This window comes from Chlorocebus sabaeus, chromosome 20 (assembly GCF_047675955.1).
Source record: "Chlorocebus sabaeus isolate Y175 chromosome 20, mChlSab1.0.hap1, whole genome shotgun sequence".
Classification (NCBI taxonomy): domain Eukaryota; kingdom Metazoa; phylum Chordata; class Mammalia; order Primates; family Cercopithecidae; genus Chlorocebus; species Chlorocebus sabaeus.
The window spans coordinates 114,953,500-114,961,921 of record NC_132923.1 but is presented as its reverse complement, the minus strand read 5'-3'; positions in this window follow the sequence as shown (position 1 = coordinate 114,961,921).

The following is an 8,422-nucleotide window of genomic DNA, read 5'->3' as shown; positions in this document are numbered from 1 at the left end:
GCTGTGTGCTTCCAAGTTACCTTCTGCTTTGGGGTGCTGAGAGCAGGAATCCTGGGCCAAGGCCTGGTTTTGGGGAAGTTCACCCCAGGGGCTATAGAATCTGGTGCATTTTTATTTTCCCAGGAGAAGGGGGAGGATGTCTTTAAACTTTTTGCTGGCTGCTGGGCCCTGGGACAAAGGGGAGACAAGCCCCAGGGCTGAGACAATCATGTCTTTATTATCTCAGATGTCTCAGGCCTGTCCCCCGCCTGGAGATATATGGCTGGGAAGGCTAACTCCGTGGCCTCGGCGCGATTCCAGGTCCTAGGAATGTCTGGCTGTTTTATAGCAAACAGAATCACGCACAACAGCCCAGCATCCAGGCATCTCCACCCCAGCAAGCTCATTCTCCCCGCCAGCTTGTAAAACAGTGGGACCTACAGCAGTGTGACACAGGCCCCATGGCTCTTGGGGTCTCAACACCTTGGCATAGGGCAGCAGTCGTGGGCAATGTTGAACCCATCTAAGACTTTGGGCACAGGGCCAGCAGTGCAGGCCTGGCTGTATCCAGGGACCACCTTTCAGACCAGGCCCTGCCTGGCTTAGTTCTCACTTGCAAGCTATGGGCTGCCCTGATTCTAGCCTGTTTCTCTTCTTTTGACCCATTTGGGGAGCAGCTGCAGGGAGCCACTGAGAAGGCTTGTTTACAGATGCACTTGGCACAGGATGGGGAGACCAGCAGCGATGAGTCCTGAGTTCCAACTTCCAGCTGCTCCCAGGTGCTGAGAAGCCTTCTACTTTGGGCCCCAAAAAAACAAGTCCACACTGTTGTCTTTGGCTAGGGCTTCAGGAACTTGGAGATGAGGAGACTAGAAGACAGTGGGTCAGATAGCTGTCCAGGACGTCATCTATAACAAAGCCGTGTGGGCTGGCCCTCCAGGGAGGCCTTGCACAGGGACCATGGGTTGTGAACCCAGGCTTAGGCTCTTCTCTGGGGCCCTGAAAGGGGCATTAAGGGGCCTTGAAGTTCAGGGATAGTAGTGGGTAGAGATAGTTTAATCTGTTCCCTGGACTTGTTTATTATGGAGAAGAGTCCAGAGTAACAGTCATAGACCTGTAGCATTTTAGAAAAGGGCTGGAGCCCACTCCTGTGTGGCCATTCATCAGAGAGTCAGTCTATCTTGTACCTCTCTGATGGTCAGTAGATGGTTGTTTTCTCCCCTAACATGCATGTCTCAGTTCATTTGACATTCAGTGCATCCTTCCCACCCTCAATATGAAATAGAAGTTCCAGATCCCACCCTGAAGGTGCTCACAGTTTAATGGGGGGTATGAATGTGTAAGCAGTAGTATGTATGACACCATATGGCTTGTACCTCAGGAAGCACAGGTCTGTCAAAGGAGCATCAGCCCTTTTTTTCTGTAAAATGTGTTCTCTGCCCAACTGAAGTCTTGGGGAGCCTACTCTTAAACATCTACTGGCTCAGGATTCTCAGGATCGGAAGTGGGGGCAGGAACATTCTCTGCTGTTAAAAGCAGTAATAGCTAATGACTGAGCCCTGGCTTTGTGACCAGCAATGTGCTAAGGGTTTTACATGCTGTATCTTCATGATAGCTCTGTGAGATGGCTACTCTCTTCATTCTCAGTTTATAACTGAGGAAACAAGTTAATGACTTGCCCAAGGTTCACAGCCAGTCCGTGGTAGAGCTGGGGTTATTTGACTCCACAACTTCAAAAAAAAATTATTTTTGAGAATGTTCTGAGCTATTTTTCTTGTAACTGGTGCTATTAGTGGGATGCTGTGGCTAACTTCTTTATAGAAAATGTAAAAATTTCTAGAATAGAGTTGACATTAAGCCTCTCACATGTCAATAACTAAATTATTAGTTTACTTAAGTTGAAATTAGTCAACTGGCAGTTAAAAGTGGTGTTCAGTATTTATTTCTATAGAAAAGTGGTAAGGTGTGGCTGGGCACGATGGCTCACACCTGTTAGACCATCCTGGCCAACATGGTGAAACCCTGTCTCTACATTAAAATAAAATTAAAAAAATTATAAAGACAGATTCTCACTCTGTCACCCAGGCTGAAGTGTAGTGTGCAATCATAGCTCACTGTAGCCTTGAACTTTTTTTTTTTTTTCTTTTTGAGGCTGAGTCTTGCCCTGTTGCCTAGGCTGGAGTGTGTTGGTGTGGTCTCAGCTCACTGCAACCTCTGTTTCTCCAATTTAAGCGATTCTCCTGCCTCAGCCTCCCAAGCAGCTGGGATTACAGGCCTGTGCCACCATGCCCGGCTAATTTTTTGTATTTTTAGTAGAGACAGGGTTTCACCATGTTGGCTAGGTTGGTCTTGAACTCCTGATTTCGTGATCTGCCTGCCTCGGCCTCCCAAAGTGCTGGGACTACAGGCATGAGCCACTGCACCTTGAACTTGAACAAGCTGGCCAGCCTTGAACTTCTGACTCTAGAACTTATACTACCAGCTCCCCTTGGGGCAGTAACAGAATAGCTGGTGGACAAATGATGTGTAGAATTTGAATGCTTATTTTATCAGATGAGAATAATAGAAAAATAATGCTTATTTTAAAATCACTATTGTGTTGATTTGTTTTTAGTCACAAGATTTATTTTGAAATGACAGATTTAACAAAGCAGGGGTTTGTCTCTCAAAGGCAGGGGACATAGGTTAAAGGTTGAGAATCTCTTGCTTGCCAGCAAGTGGCTGCTTCACTGGGTGAGCTGTACAGGGCACAGTGGAGGGGAGTAACCAGCTTTTCCCCTTGCCATACTGGGGTCCCCCTATCAAACTGAAGCCTGCTGTGGTTGGAAATGGGCACCTGAGCAGCTTGGGGACCAGGAATCACACCCACATTGAGTGTATCCTAGATTCTGAGATGAGAGGGTCAGGGTGTGTAGAGGGTTGTCATGCAGCATCTGGCTGTGCTGACTTGCCCAGGTGGGAAGGGTGAGTGTGTGTGTCCCAGGTCAGAAGTGAAGGGAATGGGAGAGGGAACATTGGATGCCGACCTGCATTGTGGTTCAGTTCTCACAGGAGTTCTTTGAGATGGGACAGGTGGGGAAGCTGTGCAACCTCAGCTCTCAGGCTTTTCCCGCCACACTATTGCCTGTTGTTTTGGAGAGCAAGTCTCCAGTCCCTTTTCCTCATACCCTTCTGATTGCGGGATTGAGCCGCTCCTCTCAGCCTGCCTCTTTCCCCATTGAAGCTGTCTGAATTCAGAGCAGCAGCCCCGGATCCTCTTGGTCACTTCTCTGGATCCACTCCAGCTGTATGATGAATCAGAGGGGCAGCAGCTCGCCCTGTCCTGGCTGTGATAACCATCAGCCATTCTTGAAGCTTCCCAGGTGGCTCCAGCCGCTGTCCAAGAAGGGGATGGGGGAGGAGGCCCAGGTTGCAGGAGGTGCTGGAAGGAAGGAGGAGGAGAGATGGGAGAAGACAGACCCAGCAAGCAAATTCTAGTGTCACAACCTGATGAGACCAGGAGCCTGGAATGCCATCCTTCACATGCCCAATACATATTTCCCTCACTCTTAAGGAAAGAGCCAGTGTTCTGGCCAGTGACTACCGTCAGCATCCCTGATAGCCCTTCCCAGTCCATAGAGCACTTCCCTATACAGTGTTTCACTTGGGCCTCCAGCAACCATAATGGTGGAAGTGTGGGGTCAGGAAGGCTGTGTAGAACGGAGGCTTTAGAATTAGAACTGGGTCCAGTCCTGGCCCTGCGGTATCTTCATCTCTACTTTACAGATGAGGTTGAGAGGTTTATGAACTTGCTTCAGATTCCTCAGGCTGCCAGCAATGAGGAATGAGACCCCAGGTCTTCTGATGCCTAGAAAGAGGCTTCATGAGGAGAGAAGGGAGAAGCAAGCATCTATAGGGCTCTGATTAGGTGCTGGTTAAAGTCCTGCTTAGGAATCTGCTTGTTGCTGTGTACTTACGATCTGTTTGTTTTCCTTCAATTTCCTAGTAAAAGATGTTTTTGAAAAATACCTCCGTTTGGCTGAACTGAAGGGGAAAAGGACTCGTCAACTCATCTATACCTTGGTTCAGGCAAGATGCTCTAGAGCCAGGTGTGGGAACAACTCAGAAGGGGTTTGGACTGGATTGTCAGCCCCTTCCTGCTGCAGGCAGGCACCTGACAGCCAATCTGACAGGCCTGGAACTGGGCCTAAAGTTCTTCTGCCACGCCAGCCCGGGAAAGGGGTAGGGGGTGGGCTGCTGTTTCCAGCTATGGCTTTGTCAGCTCTAGCAATGTGACTCCAAGCTTTCTCATCCCCTGCCTTAAAGAGAAAGCTGTAGAGCGATGTGTAATTCTCCAGCAGAGTGACAGAGTCCAGCTTAGCTCAGCCAGAGACAGATTTCTTGCTCCTGTGTGGGGAGGGGTGGGCTCAAGGCTCTGAAGCCCTTTGGCGAGGAAGCACCAAGGGTAGGTCTACGCCAGTAGTGGAGTGAGGGAAGTGGAGGATCTGTGGGACTGAGGAGGGCCTCTGGTGACATATTCCATCCTGACCAAGTGCTGAAGCCTTAGGTTCCGCTCTTGGGCAAGTCTCTTCCCTTCTGTAGGCCTCAGTCTCACCTGTAAAATAGTGATGAAGCCTACACCTGCCTCTGAGTTGGTTTATCTGATAGGAAATGTTTGTGTTCACTTGCTTGCCTATGAACATGACATGGGATAATGCTAGTAAATGGTGCTTTAGTGCAGGCCTGACCCACAGTCGGTGAGTTGCTCAGTAGATGGTGTGGTGTTGAGTGTTGATAATTAGTAGTGTCCTGCATCGCTGTCTCAGGGAGGTCATGTCTGTTGCTTTCTCTACTAGAAGCTTCAAGGAGGCAACTGTTCCTGATGTTGCTACAAAGTCCATTTTTGACCCTTATATCTGGCAGGAGGCCTGTGAGGACTTATGAAAAAAAGGGAGTCCTTGGGTAGGTGAGGAACCAAATTGAGGATGGAGGCTTTGGCTCAAAGGGGGCTCAGGGATGACGAAAGTAGAGTTGGTCTGGAATCAGGAAGCGGGGCTAGGCTGGGTGCGGTGGCTCACGCCTGTAATCCCAGCACTTTGGGAGGCTGAGGCAGGTGGATTTCTTGAGGTCAGGGGTTTGAGACCAGCCTGACCAACATGGTGAAACTCTGGGTGCCTGGAATCCCAGCCACTTGGGAGGCTGAGGCAGGAGAATCGCCTGAACCCACGAGGCAGAGGTTGCAGTGAGCCATTATTGTGCCACTGCACTCCAGCCTGGATGATGGAGTGAGACTCTGCCTCAAAAATAAAAAGAAGCGGGGCTACATGAGAAGGGCCATGCCTGGGGCCTGCGTTCTCCCAGTGGCTGCCGAGTTGAGCTAATTAAGCCCAGAGGAGCCACTGCCTGGTCCAGGACCAGTCTGGCAAAGCCTGTCCTGGGTCCTTCCCGCTGGCTTTTGCACCATCTTCCACAGTGATCAGTCTCTGGGCCTCAGTTCCTTCTCCTGGGTGCCCCTTTCCCTTTGTTTTGAGGGTTCTACCTTAGCCTTCCCAAGTCTTGGGGTGCTGGTGGGGCTAGAGACTGGCACTGCTCCAAGGTGATACACACAATCTGTTCTCTGGCTTGACTGAGCTCCTTGAGGGCAGGGGCCAGGTCTGAGTTGCCTCTGGCCTTTCCCTGTTCAGCATTGAGCCTGTAATCCTTGGGTCCTGACCAGAGGGCCCAGCCCTTGCTGGTCTCAGTTGTTGGGCTGGCCAAGGTGGCACAAGCTTGCATGAGGCCTTCTTCCTCACAGGTGGCACGAGGAGGTGGGGTGTGTGCTGAATTGGAATACATGGCTCCTTGTGTCCAGCTTCCTCTTCCCAACTGGCCCAAGGCTTGGGAACAGTGGCTGCCTTTCTGGGGCGGCCAGGGCACCTGGCCAGAGTGTGCTCTGCCGGGCACTGTCAGCTCTTCAGCAGGCCCCGGTCCTCTTCTTAACCTAGAGAAGGCCCTGGGTTATTGGTGTTGTTCTTGGCGGACCACCGAGCCCCTCAGCAAACAGGGAGGCGAGTGTGCACCCGGTCTGGGCCTGTTTGTGTTGGCCTCGCCAGGCGGGGGATTAGCTCAGCTGGGCTGCTAATTGCCTCCGAAGTGCCGGCCGGGATGCTGACAAGGGCTGGGCCTCTAGTCCCCTCCTCCCGCAGCAGGCACTGTGCCAGGCTTGGGGGCCTGGCCCAGAAGGGCCCCTTCTCTCCCCTGTCAGCGCCTGCTTGGCCTAGACCCTTGAGATGTGGGCAGGGGTCACCAGGACTGGCGGCTCAGGAAGGAATTGGGGGAGATGCTTATGAAGTCATCGACTGGGCCAGGCCAGGCCGTGTTCCACACACCCCTCCCCCACATGCCTCAGACTGCACCTCCCCAGCTCCCTTTCTGAATCAGACACTTTCTCCTGAAGCTCAGCACTTTTCTCCTCTTACTAGGAAGCTGCTGGGCTCCTTTGCCCAGACGCCCTCACCTCAGTCGCTGCTCTGAGCTCCTGCAGCATCTTCTCTCTTCTTATCTCTTTCTCCCTGTCTTCCTCACATCTGTCCTCCCTCTCTGCCTTTTCCTCACTCTATGTCTAGCCTTTCTTAGTCTCCTGCAGTTGTCTAGTTCCTAGACTTCCCTTCTGTCCTGTTTTCCTGTGTTCTCTGGCCTTTGCTTGGCCTCTGCTGCTCCCCACACTTCCCATGGACTGGTTGTTCTCAGGAAGAGGCTGAGAAGGAGGTCTGCTTTGTCACTGCATTTTCATAGCTCTCCCAGAGAACTTCAGGCCCAAACTCTGAGGGCAGCTACAAGGATGGAGCCTGGACATAGGCTCTCTGCAAGCGGACCCAGCCTGGGAGCCTGAAAGCCTTTTCTGTCCCCACAGGCAGAGCACTTGGGGCCCACTACACCCTTTCCTGCAGCTCTGGCACTCCTGTCTGCACTTCCGACTTGGCCCTGCTCTCTGGCCTTGCCCTGCTTTTCCCAGACATTGAGATCTCAGTCAGCCCTCCCAGCTGGTGCGTAGGGACAGCTTTGCCATAACCTTGTTGGCTACTGCCTGGGTATCCTGGCCCCTGGGATTCTCTGCTCTCCTACCTGGGGTTTTCTACTTTGGGTAGAGATCTGCCTGCTTCTGAGCTCTGGGTAGGGCCAAAGTCTTGGGGCACCTGCCTCAGCCCCCAACCCGTTCCATGTGAATTAGAGGGATCGAGCCACTCCTCGTTTCATTCCCCTCCTGCCCCCTTCATCTTACAGTGACCTTCACTGCCGTGACCTTCACTGCCTCCTGGGTTCCTGAAAAGGGAATAGTAATATTTCCAGTGAGAGTTGTCTGGGAGGGTAGACACAAGGAGAGGGAGAATTAGAGAAGGTGCTGAGGGAGCTCAGGGCAGCAACTGAGGCGAGGGCATTTGGGCAAAGGAGCCAGCAGCTTTCTAGAAGAGTTGTTGAACTTGACAGATGTTCTCGTATTTAACACCCCCAACAAATAGATTCTATTATTATCTAGCCCCATTGAAGTGTGTGTGTAAGCGGGTGGGACAGGCCCATTTTACAGATGAAGAAGTGAGACTGGGAGAGGATGACGAATTATCCGAGGTTTTATCTAGTGAAGAAACGGCAACGCTGGGATCCAAACCAGGTCTATCTGATTGCAAAGCCTGGGACCTTTGCATAGTCTAGAAAATGATCCAGCATGGTCATCTTGACTTCTTGATTTCGTTTTGTTTTGAGACAGGGTCTTGCCCTGTCGCCTAGACTGGAGTGCAGTGATGCAGTCTCAGCTCACTGCAACTTCTGTCCCCCAGGCTCAAGTGATCCCCACTCCTCAGCCTCCTGAGAAGCTGAAACTACAGGTGTGTGCCACCGTGCTACGTTAATTTTTGAATTTTTTTGTAGAGGTGGAGTGTCACCATGTTGCTAACCTTGACTTATTTGCTCTTCTTGTACCCTCTATCCCCTCTCTCTGCGATTTTGAGGATGAGGTGTCCTTTTTTGTCCACCTGTACTCTAGACCGTGTCCCGGGACCTCCGTTTGTCTATTATGCCCCTGCCCCCTATTCTTTACAGTTCATAAGCACCCCTGCTGTCCTGAAAGCACTTTCCTTTAGCTCTTTACCCCGCTAAGCTTTTGGAAAGCTGAGCACACAGCAGCCTCCCCACTCCCCGGCTGCTGTGAATTTGCTGCGGTGGGGGTCGGGGACAGGCCGTGGCCTGCTTTGGTAAGAATAAGGACTTCACTCCGTTAGAAGGGAGGTTCCTGAGAAGCCACCCTGGATCTCCCCATCAGCAACGAGTTCCCTTGGCTGTGGCTTTAGACTTGAGTTATATGAAGTTTTCCACCCAGTCTCCTTATTCTAACTGGGTTCTAATTCTAGAGTTTACCTGTAAGCCATAGTCCTTGGATTCCCATGTCTCAGGATAGAAGCTAAGTCCTTTTCCCTCGTCCCCTACCTCC